The sequence below is a fragment of the Metopolophium dirhodum genome, chromosome 1 (assembly GCF_019925205.1).
Source record: "Metopolophium dirhodum isolate CAU chromosome 1, ASM1992520v1, whole genome shotgun sequence".
NCBI lineage: Eukaryota > Metazoa > Arthropoda > Insecta > Hemiptera > Aphididae > Metopolophium > Metopolophium dirhodum.
In genome coordinates, this window is record NC_083560.1 from 79,212,873 (window position 1) to 79,228,127 (window position 15,255).

At 31.9% G+C, this 15,255-nt stretch overlaps 1 pseudogene; it reads left to right on the plus strand.

Moving 5' to 3' along the window:
• The first annotated feature begins 1,562 nt into the window (after positions 1–1,562).
• On the plus strand, positions 1,563–14,524 carry LOC132942098 (protein 5NUC-like; annotated as a pseudogene).
• The last annotated feature ends 731 nt before the right edge of the window (positions 14,525–15,255 follow it).

Sequence of the window (15,255 nt, forward strand, 5' to 3'; positions counted from 1 at the left end):
AAAATCATACAAAAAAACCAAATATTTATTTACTCAAGTTTAATTTTTTACAATAATAATAGGTATACTGTATGTGGTAATCAGAATAAAAATCCCCAGACTACAATATTAGTTTATATTACTCACAACCACATGAAAATGGATGAGCAAATATTTTTTAAAAGCTTAGGTATTAGTGTAATATTACTACATTATTAATATTGAATTAAAAATTTTAGTATAAAAGCTAAACATATGTAATAAATATCGTTAAAAAAATGTAAAATCAAGGTAATCTAAGAAATATTTAAAGTAACCAATGCATAAGGGGGGCTTCAGCCGTTATAGCCCCCCCCCCCCCCCCCCCGGTGTCCATGACTGGTCATCATATAATAATTAAATACAATAGAATTATACAATTTATGGACACCAGCAGACCTTAGTTTAATTGGTGCAGTAAACAGTTAAGGTACGTTTTGTCTGCAGTTTCAGAAGGGTCACTTCTGGTCTGGACATAGTTTGGCGTCTTACGTGGTCGTGCTCTTCCACTGTTTGAAGCAGCAGGGAAACCGTACCTTTAGGATTAAACGGTTAAAAATATCCTTAAATAAATACCCCTCCCCAAAAAAATTTCAACACATTCACGATCACTTGATTTTATACTACATTGTAATATTATATACCTTTGGTGAGATTTTTGTATGCGGTATAATAATGTTCATCAGTGTTATAATTATATTAATAATCTCTTACACAGAACGCGACAGTAATATTGAAATCATATGATTATATGAAGAGGACAGATTTAATAAAGTCGGTCATTTAAGAAAAAACAGAATATAAATAATTATAACAGTAAAATACAAAATGCAAGCAGTATACTAAATACATTTAATAAGAAAACGTGAACAAATTTTATGAGTGATTCTTTTTAGATATTTAATTATTAGGATTTGAATGTAGGTACCTTTTCGTTGAATGCGCTGTAATAGATAATATGTTAAACTTGAATTCAATAATAAATCCGGGGCTTTGCACCCGAATGATTTATCCGGGTTTTGGGTGTTGCATAAATGCATTTATGCATATTTTTTCCTATTTTTTTTTCTCGTTTCACTCATTATTTTGAAAAGTTTAAGAAGTTTTTTTTTTATTATAGAAAAGAATCTATAACATTTTTTGTTTGTAGAACTTGAAATTATAGGACTGCATCCATTATAAAATTATGGTTGTGGAATGGGGGGTGGGGTGTACGCGCGTCATGAGAACGAGAGTGTTTGATAGGAGCGTGTGCTGTAGGAAGGGGCTTATCCGGACGATCCGAAATCCTGACGCCGTCTAGCCGTCCGCGTGTTGTACGATGCATCCAGTCGAACACGCGCACGACACCCCGAACGGTATTACAACGTTTTTACTCCGCACGACAATATAATTCGCGTCCAATATACAATTAATATTGGTCGTCGTAACGATACGCGACAGAGTAGGTATAATATAATATTATATTATATTTATAATAATATTATAAAATATATTTATAATAATAGATATTATAAATATCGAAACGGTTCTGAGCTACAGAAATGGCCGTTAGCCTGCAGTTGCTAAGGGTATTCCGGACAGTGGTGGTGTCCCTGTTACTGCAGTCCACGGTGGCCACTCACTACCGTCTGCTAGTGTTGCACACCAACGACATGCACTCTCGGTTTGATCAGATTGACGAGACGGGTGCAAAATGCGTCGGACAGGTCGGCCAGCCGTGTTACGGTGGTTTTGCGCGACTCAAGGCGGCCGTCGACCGGGAGCGCCGTGGTGCCGATGACGGCACAGTGGATGGCACGCTGTTCCTTAACGCCGGCGACACGTTCCAGGGGACAGCGTTCTACACGTTACTCAAGTGGCGGGCCGTCGAGCGCATGGTCCGGAAACTCGGCATCGACGTCATGGTGAGTTCGCGCGATTCATATGCGATCGCAGTGGTGGTAAAACCAGAGGAATGAGGAATATAAATACTTTTTAAAAACTGCTTGAAGTATCGCTGTATTTTTATACGTATTCCTTTTAGTTTGCCTAAATATTATTTTATTAAAATTAGTTTTTATTTTTTTATTGTAAATTATACCGAACCAAAAATTCTAATACTTCGACAAAAAAACGGGGGTATATTTTTAAAGTTACGCCAAATGATACGGTGTAACATGCTCTATAAAATTAAAGTAAAACATGACAATCGGTTCTGTTGATTTATAAGTTAAAAAAATGTATTATTAAAAAAATTGAAAGTAGGTATTTGAAAGTATCTTTAAATACTTTTAAAGTATTTATATTTGTACTCAAGCAATTTTTTTTACTGAATATTCAAATAACTTATATACTTTTTAAAATAGGTATATGTAGATGTATCTGTTAGGGCTTGCAAACGTTATAATAACGTTATGATTATAATATTATATTTGACAAAAAACGATTGAAATTTGTAAACGTAATTATAACGGAAAGCGATAATTTTTAAATAACGATAAACACAAACATTATGTAACGTAATTAAATAAACAGATTTTTTTTTCAAATGCAAGCCCTGGTATCTGTATTTGAATACCTATAAAAAGCATCTTCTACAACACTGAATGAGAGGAATATACTTCCCCCCTTAACCTTTTTTTTAATATTTATGTTATTACTTATTATTACCTTAAATTATATTTTTAATTATCAAATAGTTCATGTTAAAAAACTAACCAATACTCCACATCATGACAAAATAATTTGACCGCCACTGTTGCAAACATCGATACCTGCGTCTGTACGCACGGCCCACTCGATTACCAAAAGAATTCTGAAAACGGATTTGTATTTGTCGTCGGGTCTACTTGAAATTAACTTTCCCACATTTTTGATCTTTTGATTTTAACTTCTCCAAAAATTAAAATAGGTATACGACAATAAATTTTTAAATACACTTTTATAAAATGACATTTTTAGGAATTTCGGGGATAATATCAAACATGTGGGAAAGTCGATTTCAACTAGACTTGACGACAAATACAAATCTGTATCCAGAGTTCTTATCGCTTCAATAGATCAATTGGAATGTTTAGAAAAGAACCAGTCTAAAATCCTATGTCGCGTGTGTGTTAGACAAAAACAGGAAATCACGATATCGAATCCCCTTAATGAAAAGTATAGTATGCCTAGTAGGTTAGGTAATAGTCATTAAAATTAAGTTTTTTATAATTAGGTAGAAAGAAAAACGTTTGTCACGAGCAAGTCAACCTTGAACTTCTCAGTCCAGTTCGTGACATATTATAATACTATATGCTAGTATTGACTTTTAATAAAAAATTATCGAGAAAACACATTACTTTTTATTAATGTGCAACTTAGGAATGTTCCTAATTAAATATAATTTAACATTATAGCTCAACATTTTTGTAGACTATGTAAAAACAATGTGAAAATTAATTAATTACAATTCCTAATAGTATAAATTATAATAGGTAGTATATTATTGTTAATGTACATTTGTGCTATTAATATGTTACAGTGTTTGGGAAATCACGAATTCGATGACGGTGTCGAAGACGTTGCAATGTACATTCGAAACATAACCATTCCAGTAGTAGCTAGTAATCTAGATCTAACCAACGAACCGTTATTGGTTGACGAACCCGAACTTGATGAAATCAAAAGTTCTGACGGTGAACGGTCGCAAAATTGGAATCATCGGATACTTGACACCGGAGACAGCGGTGAGTATTACACATACACATTACTCAGTGCTGTTTTGGAGGGTATACGTCATACTTTAGCATTAAAAAAAAATTCACGGCATGTGATTTCAAAATAAGCAATCTCTATTTATTTATTGTCGTATATGACATTTATCAATTATCTATATATTAGAACCGCGTAAAAAATAATTAATATTAATTATTACCACCAATTAGTCAACCATTGTTCGTGAGCAAATGAGTAATAAAAATTGCCTTCTTGTGTAATGAAATATAATTATTATGTGACAGATTATAGAGTTAATCGTTAATATGAAATATTTTTTATCAGATATCAGAAATATTTGTTTTGTTTTATCAAATTATGTTAGTTTTTTTTCGTTGGACGTTGGGTGTGACTGTGCGAGTTTAGCATTTTACAAGCTTCAACTTGATGGCAAAAAAAATTATCATAAATAATAATGCACAAAACTGGATAACATAAAAATGTATTTTTGTAGAGTTCGCGACTTTTTGAATTTATCTAATAGGTTTTACGGGAGAAGCGGGCGGTATTTTGAAGGGTTGAATCTATTAGTTTTGCATTTATACAGACTCAATATTAATTGCCTTAAATTCATAAACTAGCGTATATTATCCTGTGGGTTGTTTTTAACGAAAATACCACTACCATTACTCATACACGTATTACTTCTTATATAGTTTTAATTTATATATTATAAAAATTTTATATATACCGACCATGATGTGTATTTTTTGTAAACATTTATTTTTGCAGACCATAAAATTATGCAGCTAGACTAATTCTTTTATTTCTAAACGATTATTTAATGATAAATTCATGTTATCTCTAAAACATTTTTAAAAAAAAACTAAATAATTAAAATAATAATTTGAAGTCATAACAAATAATGGCACAATAATGGGGACTAGGGGGCTTTATCCTCTCCTCCGGCTACGATTTGGCCTCCCCCCCCCAAATTTTTTATACATCTTAAAATACTCATAACTCGCTTTAAAATTAAAATATACTAAAAAACCAACGAGGTTGCCTAGATAATAATCTTACCTTTAGATTTTATAAGAGGTCAATTCACTCTAATTTTTAAATTAACTGCAGAGCTACACGTGTTTTGCTGAGCGTAAAATTTGCTGTGTTACGCACTTGTAAGACGGAGACAACACATGTGGGTATAACGTTCTCTTAATAACAAAAATATCATAAAATATACTTAGTTATATTTTATATTATAGAATATAGGCTGACAGACCTCTATGTAATATTTCAATATTTGGTTTTAATACATATATGCAGTATCGTATACTATTTTTTGGTGTGGTATTGGGTTATGCATTTTGTGCAATATTGGGTCATATTTGTTCGGTGGAAATAGAAAGCGCCGACTCACCGACATCATATATCGTTCCTGCATCAATATACATGTTCTTAAAAGAAAAGTACACTTTTTTTCGTTTTGACGTAAGAATAAATTAAACTTTTAATTATTTTATTCTGATAAAATCATTATTTATTATAGTCTTTGTATTGGAAAATATCTATAATAGAATAACTGCGGCAGGACTCGAGTCGAGTGTTTTTGTATCCGAATGACGCCGAGATTTTCCGATAATAAGTAGCTCGCTGGTGCCGGACACTACTCCTCCGCCAGAATTATCCTCCATCTACGCAACGACTAATACAAATCTATTTATTATAACTATTTTGACGATTGACGAGAAACAAAAGTCTTCGGCGGTGGTAATAGATGGCAATGTTCACGACGCTGTTGGCAATCCTATGGACGCGTTCGCCGCCTACCTTCATTTCCTTCGGCTGCCGCTGCGACGACGACGGCCCCTCGCGGTCTCCGTGAATTCGACGGGGTGGACGACAAACCCTCGAGATTTTGCCGTTGTACGATCACGTTCATATCATCTTCGTCCGTAACGCTCAGGGGACGGCGACGCCGCCGACTACTCCTCCGGCGTCTTCTACTCCGTGACGACGACCGTCTGCCCTTCCGGCTCCTACTCCTCCTACCCCCTTCTCCGACGGCCCGACGCGTCACCGGTTTCTTCACTGTCGTCGTATTCGTCCTGCTCCTGGTCGGTATAATCCGAATTACTGTCCTGCTCGTCTTCGTCACCACTCACTCGCCTCCGCCCCGACCGTGACCTCCTGGATGACCGTCTCCTTCGTCTGCGGCTACTGGACCTACGCCTTGATCGGCGACCTCGAGACGATCGGCGACCGCGTCTCATTTTGACGATGCCGCCGACGCCACTGGTTGATGGACCGGCACCGAACCCGTCTGTCGGGTTTTCAACGGCGTTGTGACGACCGGCTACGCGACCAATGCCATCTGATAACGCCAAACACTTGTTTCTCGACATAATAGTTATAATATATAGATAACTGAATTTACTTTAAAATATTTAAAACCGGTAGAATTACCTATGTTACACAATTATTATATCTCCGAGTCCATCAAAAAACACTTAGGTATTAAATCTGTGAAATATAACGTTAAAAAACAACGTAACTATCCGTATCGATACAATTTATCTAAGCCTAACACGGTCGTGTTTTACTTTTGGCTAGCAACACTACAATTACCTATAAAGTATACATTTTTCTTTGTACCTATTGTATCAATAATAAACTAAAAAATGGAACTTAAAGTAGTAACTTAGTAGTAACGATAATAACGTAGACGGGAAAATAAATCCGATGACCATTTAGTTGTTTGGCTCCGGTAAAAGCGATGTACCTATTCAATAAGTAGTTACATAATATTATTATTAAAGTTGTATAAAATTACAACTGTAAAACTTTTGTAAAATATAGGTATTATTTAATAATTCTAAAATACTTTAGAAAACGATGTGGATTATACATTTAAATTAATGTCAATATTGTCACCGGTAAAAGAAAACGCGTACAATTATTCTTGTGTATTAAAAACGTATTATAAAATGTCATTAAAATACTGCAAACAGTGAGACTATACGTCTGTCTACAGGTACGCCCAATACCTAATAATGTATTGATGCAACTAACTGTGTCAGCTGTGGCTGTATCTTTAGACTCAAATCCCACGCCCGACAATCAAAACGGTTCAAATAAATTACTTTATTTAATTTGAAATATATAAATATTATATAAACTACCTATGTTATATGTGTCATGGATAGGAAAAAAATTGCTTTAGTTTTAGCTTAACATTTAAACCCTATCATACTCATTTATTTATTATCTATGAACGTGCAGGTTCTGTATTGCAGACACAGGCCAAAGCCCACAATAGTGTCTTAGTGGTGGTAGGAAATAAGAAACATTGAGAACCCCTGGTTCCGACAATTGGTGCCATCAGCCACTGGGATAGTTGAAGTTAGAGTTCGCTTTTCGTAGCACGTATGTGGCTATAGACGAAGTGCATTGGCTTCGAGGACTGAGAAGTGTGGTCGTGCCAAGCGTTAACTTGAGTTTTACCATACGAGTGAGAGAAATTATAGTGCTTCGACTTTTGAGCAATATGGTGTAGTAGAATAAAATAATAAAACAAATGGTTGAAAGGAGGGGGGAGTGGAGAATATATGGAAAGTAGTAAGATTTTGATGTGAGTGGAATACAGGAGGGAAAATGAAAGTACCTATAGGGAATAAGAAATTGTTGTGATAACATATATAGTGCATATTATACCTAAGTTATGGTGCCTAGCCCATTGGAATGTGTCTTGTGTCTGAGTCACAATTTATGGCAAGTGTAAAGGTGTACCTATATTATTTTTCTGCCGTATTGCCTTTTTTTTTCAAATATCTTGTTTCACTGTTTTTGTATTGTTCTCTGGTTTATGTCTATAGTGGTTATTTCACCTGTAGTTAATTCTAAACTATTAAGAATAACCGACATATTCCAGTATTTTTGTGTTATATGTTTGATAATTCTTCATTGTGTTGAAGGACAGCAGAGGTTGCTATTGAGTATTTGGGTGTGGTGTTTTATAGTAGGTATGTCATGTGTCTGATTCAACAGCTGATACTACAAAGTGTTTTTTAGTGTTATACATATTTCCAATTACTTGTGGGAACTTATTGTTCATTATTTTCGTTTTTATGTTTATAATGTTTATTGTTTTTTGAAAGTGATTAGATATTTATTAGGGATAATCTATTTCATTTTATTAGCTGCTAAGGACTCATTAGTCATTTCCCTGCAGTATTATTGTCTGGATGAATACATCAATATTCGGCCCTAGTTGAGCCTGTTTTTACTTCGATGTTTTAGTTTTTTTAGTTATGCTATTATTTATAGTACATTGATTTATCTATTTATCTATTTATCTATTTATCTATTTATCTTTTTATGTGAATCGGGTTAATTTTTAAACTTTTATTTATTGATATATGTGAGTAATGGTTTTTGTTTGATGGTATATTGAAGGGTAATGTGAATGCATTTAACCTATTCATTGGTTGTTTTAGTTCGTTGGATTTTTTAAATACTTAACAATTTTCTTCAGTATGAAATATTAATTACATATTAATTTTAACATACATTCCAAGATGGTCTGGTTGAATTTTTGTTATTGCTCGTATTGTATTTTATTTTTGACATAGTGATAGTTATTTTTTAACTGTACTTATTGTCTTAATTATGTGGTTGTGAGTAATTGTTTTAGTTATTATTATACGTACGTATTGGTTTTGTTTAATTAGGTTGGCTGAATATTTATTATAATTTTTACGGTGTTAATATTTTTTTATGTTGGAAACTTTTTGGTATATTTTAGGTACCTAGGTTGATTTTGGTAATTAGGTATGATTATAATTTCGTCAGGTGGTAAAGTGCATACAATATATATATTGTGATATCAATGGTAATCAATGTCTGAGACACTATTTGAGGCCAGTGTAAGTCGTGATCAGCGGCGGATTGGCCCACCTGGAAACCGGGAAAGTTACTGGTGGACCAATCCTCGTATAATAACTGTCATCACTTTTTGACAGTGTTTGGAAAGAACGTCGTTCATGAACACTCGTTCACACGTTCACGTGCATAATTAGTGAACGATATGTGAACGTCACTCGTTATTTTAAAATAGAACGTGAACGTGAACGACGTTTTATATATTAAATGAATTTGAACGATTTTTATCTCGTTAAAATTTATTTATTATTTAATAAACATTGATTGATAGTACTATTATGGTAGGTATATAATAAATTACGAATTATAAAAATAAAATAAAATAAATTAAATGAACTACGACTGCACGCATTAATATTTTCAAAAAACGTGAATGTGAACGTGTTTATTTGAAAAATATTAATTTGAACGTGAACAAGTTCTTTTTTTAAGCACTGAATGTGAACGTGAACGAATTCATTTTTTTAGTGAAAATTCCGAATACCTACTGCTTTTTGAGGCAGTAAAAATGCACTGATTTTTCTATTTTAGCATCGTGTTGGTACCTAGGTAAGTGGATCTAGTTGATCTTAAAAAATCTTATTAAATTATAAATAAGACAATATTCCTAAAAAATAAAAAGGTTTTTATGGAAAATTATTATTAATTGTTATATTATATTGGTGGGCCTGTCTCACTGTAATTTCCCAGGCCGAAATGTTTAGCCAATCCGCCGCTGTTCGTTATGATGTATATTCAGTGCCTGATTTAGGGGGGTACCTGGGTGACTAGTCACCCGGCCATAATTTTGGAGCAGCCCTCATATTTTTTGCTAGTTTGTAATTTTTTTGAATACAAAAATGGTTTAATTATAAAAAAAAAACATAAAATATTTTTTTTTTAAATCATAAAATTTAAAAAAATGAATGATAAAAATTGTCACATTATATTATCAACAACAATCATCGTCATCCTCTACTGTTTCTTGGTAAAAACCGTTGCAATAAGCCAATAAATGCTAAAAATGTAAACAAATCGATAAGCTGTTTTACTGTACCTATATTCTATAATTTAGTATTTATTGAACTACCTATATTTGATAACATTGATAACATATTATATCATATAACTAAATAAATTAAACTATAGTTCAATGATTCTATTACGTTCTATATGTGTTACCATATTAAATTTTACATTGGGCATGATCGACTTGTCAGTTGTCATCATAGACAAGAATATTTTTGCAGTAACTGTGAATGTGATTTTGTGAGTGCTGTTTCACGCTTTTATCACATAAAAAATATGTCTGGATTAAAAAGAAAATATATGGGTGGTGCACTGGTGAGGAAAAACTTCAAATTAAAGAAAACAAAAAAAAGAAATTGAAAAAATTGAAAGGTTCTCTTGACAATTATGTAATGAACAATTTAATGACATCAGAAACCTAGCTTAATAAGTGAAACAATAGAAAATAGTTTAAATAGTAATTGTGAAACATGTTGTACCTCTGCAGGTACCTAAGTATTTATTCCTGTAAAGTGTAAATAATAGTAACTACTAGGTACCTAACTTGTAATAATTTTAGTTATTGTTATTGAAAACTGTGTTACAAATCTACCTATTTGACCATGCCTTGTACAAATTATAGCAGCAAACGATCATTCTCAGCATTACAATGTGTAAAAACTAGATTCTGATCATGTTTATCTCAAGATAGGGTTTATAATCTGACTCTATTAACAGTAGAACACAAAATAACAAAACAATAAAATTATCATAATTTGATGATATCATTGATACGTTTTCGAGAGACCTTAGAAAAAATCGTTGTAATTAAGTAGTGTAACATGTAATTTATACATAAATAAAATAAAATATACATTTTTGAATAAGATAATTAAAAACTTTATATGAGGCCTCATTTTATTTAAGTCCCTGGCCCTAAAATTTGTAAATCGGGCTCTGTGTATATTTTATATTATTGTTCAGTAGTATTTGTTTCTATCTACTCTATGTATTTTATTAAAGTGTACAAGATATAGTTATACGTTAATTATATATTACAATACATAAACAGTTCTCACTGTCATCCTTTTCAGTGGTTAAACATTGGTTACACACGGTGAAAAAAATAATATCTTATCTATCATATTGTTTTGTATTAGGGTGAATAAGAATTTTGCGTAGTCTCCAAGGAATAAAAATGTTCATAGCTATACATTTTTGTATATTTTTACGTTTGAATTCGTTCTTCAAACGTACACCAAAATATCGAACAGAAAACATTAACAAACAAGAAAATTCTCAGCAGGACGTTCGATTAAAACTTAAATTTTGTTTTCATATATATTTAGGTTATGACACGAGTGGGCAACGTGAAAATATTGCCGGAAATTCCATCGATTGCGGCAGAGGCGAAACGTCTGAAAAACGACGGAGTTAACATTCTCATTGCGCTGGGACATTCTGGTGTAGAAATGGATACGCAGATAGCCAGAGAAGTTGAGGACATTGATTTGGTGATTGGTGGACATTCACATACATTTTTATACACAGGTGAATATACCTAATATTTATTGTGGTGTTATAATATAACATTATGTACGATACATGATACAATCTTATTTTTCTTATGAATAATCAACCACTAGGACAATTCTGACGTATAACCTTGCCTCCAATTTGTCCTATCTGATATTTATTTTGTACCCTCCAGCTTTAACCTTCTTCTAACTTTTTCTTAACGACCATGTCTCAAATCCACAAGTAATTACAGGTCGTCTTAATGAAAATTATAATTATATTTTCAAATCCATTGACAGTTATCATGAATTACTTATTTACTTCTTTTTTTTTATGTATTTTTCAAATCACCACAGTCTTCCATTCTTTTAGTATTTTTGTTTCCGTTTCCCAAACCTCCCAAATCATCTTTCATAACAATACAGCCAATTCTTCTTTTCCTTTCATTAGAAGTTCAGATTAAATATCATATTATCTGGGAGATTTAGTGTTTTTTTTATATTTAACTATAATTTTATTTCATCTGGGGTCGGTTCCCGGATCAAAATAAAAGATTTTGACTGGTTCTTCACAGTACAACAACTTTTCAAAGTAATCACCCCATTTCTTAGCTAACTCTCTACTTGTAGTTATTAGGGAGCTATCGTTATTCCTTAGAAACCTTTCTCTCTTTTTTTTTTTTATATTTGTCTCTAAAGTAAATTTGCTTATATATATCCTTAGGTCTATGTGCTTTATAAGAGAGTTCTGCAGTCAATATTGTTAAAGTATACTATTTTATGTGGTTTTTGTTTTGTTTTAATGTTATCAATAAGTAACTTTATTTACTATTTTTTAATTTTTGTAAATTATGGTACACGGGACGGCAATTTATCATAAATTACATTAAAAACCCACACTAAAATGTTCATAGGTACAATATTTTATATTAGGGCTATTAATTAAATATACAAATTCTATTAATTGGTAGTCCGGACAGTATCTACCTCGTGAGCATGATACCATCATCATTATAGCCAGACTGAAATTATATAACACCTCATAAGTCATAATATTATATATATTATTAAATTATAATGTATAGTGAAATATTTATGATATCATGCAGGCGTACGTGTACCTATAAGTTATTATAATATGTAGTTCATAAAAATGATATTGTTATAAAAGTCTGTTATATTGTTTTGAAGGAAATCCACCGGACATCGATAAGCCCTTCGGTCCATATCCTCTTTTGGTGGAACAACCAAACACCAAAAGGAAGGTGCCTGTCATCCATGCATATTACGTTACCAAATACTTGGGTAAATTGTGGCTGGATTTCGATGAAGCCGGCGAAGTCGTCAATAGTTATGGAAACCCAATTTTATTGGATTCCAGTGTCGGACAAGGTATAACCTACATAATAATTTATAAAATGTCATTAAATATTTTAGACTTATACGGCTTGTAGTATTGAAAGCCAAATTGGCACTAAAATGTTCCAAAACTTTTCAAAATTAATCTTAACTTAGTCTAGTGGCTAGTAGTATTTTATGGATAAAGTTGAACACTTGATGGAGAAAAAATATAAATACAATAAAAAAATATTAATAAAATTCAATATTTACAAGTATTGCATTTTGAACATTTTGTGAAGGTTATATAAGTTAGCAAATCTTGGTCAAGAATAAAAGATTTATCTATGTATTAATACGCAAGCACATTTTTTGTACAATTAGGAATTTTACATTTTACCAGTGGTTGAAATGTGAGAGTCTATGTCCATCAAGTTGGCAACGGCACTCAATTGCGAGTTGCGACAACCTCAGAATGAACATTGAGATATGTATTTTGCTACAAATTCGCTTCTATTTTCGATACATGTCGGAAGCAAATTTGTCAATGTTATCTTGACGTTGCACAGACACATTGTTCAAATCCTCAAAATGCGTATCCAACTTGACAGACATAACTTTCTGAAACATTCTTCTTGTGGTTGTGCAAAAGTACGATAAGGCATTCATTATTATATTGTATTTTTATAGATCCAGAACTATTAAACGAAGTAAAAATCATGAGCAAAGTGATTGAGGCCAAGACTAAACAAGTGATTGGTTCAACAAGCGTATTCTTAGAAGGAATCGATGAATATTGTAGATTCAGAGAATGTAACCTAGGAAATTTCATAACGGACTCTTTTGTAGATTACGTGAGTATAAAAAATAATAAAAAAAATTGAAAACAATGGTAAAAAAATTTTAAAAAATGGATCTTGTACAGAATATTCGAAACAATATTAAAACGTATGGTTTGACCAAATACTGGACCGACGCACCTATAGCATTATTACAAGCTGGCGGGATACGAACAAACATGAATAATATAAATAAAATAGGTAAGCTATAAATAGAAACAAAATGGAAGTAATTAAGTTAAAATGTATTTAGTTTTAAATGAGCATATTTTATATGATCGTTATTTGTATTTTAGGTAACATCACTTTCGGTGATTTACTGTCGTCGCTTCCATTTCAGGATGATGTAGGGAAAATTACGACTAAGGGTTCAGATATTTGGTCAGCTTTTGAGTACTCCGTTCGACGGTACAGTAAAACGGTTGCCAATGGTGAATTTCTTCAAGTTTCAGGTAAACAAATAAAATCGCTGAAAAAAATTCTTATTCATCTTCGATTTTAGAACGCATACAGTCTGACAATACGATCTGTTCGTGATGCATGATAATATGTCAATAGATACACTGTGATAATTGTTGTTGTCGAATAATTAATATATTCGGTATTATTTACAATAAAATTTAAATTATTACTTAGTAACCTGTCCACTATAACACTCATTTTATAATTCATCCGACAGGATTGAATGTGGTAATAGATCTTGGTCGGCCCAGTGGCGATCGAGTGCAATCCATTTACGCTAGGTGTGGAAATTGTGCAGTGCCGGTGTACGAGAAATTAGATTTAAACGCCAATTACACAATAATTATCAGTAATTATCTGTCAGAAGGCGGCGATGGTTTTTCGTTCAAAAAAGTGTTAAAATACCAGAGTTTTGGTGAGTGTGAAACAAATATCTTATTTTAAAATAATGTTGTCATTATTATTATTATAATATATTATGTGTGCTTATAATCAGGAAAAACGGATTTGAATATCGTGGAAGAACAGTTTCAGGCAAGGTCTCCAGTATGGCCAGAAGTTAGTCAACGGATAGTGCTGCTTAGCGTGGAAAAGACGAATAAGGTGCTGACAACTAGCACTAATAACCGATTTGTTTTCACATCCTTATCGAACTTGGCAGTATTACTGTTGGCGATCGTCATGATGTTGTATCTGCCCGACCAAGGGCTTGCTAACGGGAGGGTTATGAGAGTAACATGACTCCCATTTAGGCTTATTTTTGTCTATTTTTTATCTACACAGAATAAACTGTAAATTTAACTATTAAAATAAATATTCACGTTTTCGATGTGTTTTGTACCTACAGGGTTTTAAATATTTCATATAAGTTAATTGATAATAATAAAATATTGTGCTGTATACTTATTTTATTTTGTTATTATTATTTTTATAGATTTTTGACATATTTATATTATTCACATTTTTAGTTTACTTATTTTTGATAATATACTTAATATAATTATAATTTATAAATATATTGTATCACCAAGTAATGTTTGATTGTTATGCCTAACCGGTAAATTTAAAAAACTTTCATTATTTTTACTTGTTAAAATATACTATATTTTATAACATTTTTAATTGTCTTTTTAAATTATATATTTTAATAATTGACATTATACATACCTAGGTACTACTTAGATATATAATTCATATTTACAATATATACTTTATGTATATAATAGTACAAAGTGTCCGTGATCTGAAATGAATATTTTTATCTGACCGTACAAAGTCATGTTAGGTATGTATTTTAAACATTCGACCGTGCAAAATTACCGTTTACCGATCAGTCCCGTATTCTAAAATCGATCGTACTAGAGAGGTTATATAACATTTTAAACATTTTTTTTTTTTTTTAAATGTCGTTTATTTGTGAAAATTTACAATCTATACAAAAATGGTACAATAAGTAAATGTGAATAATGATT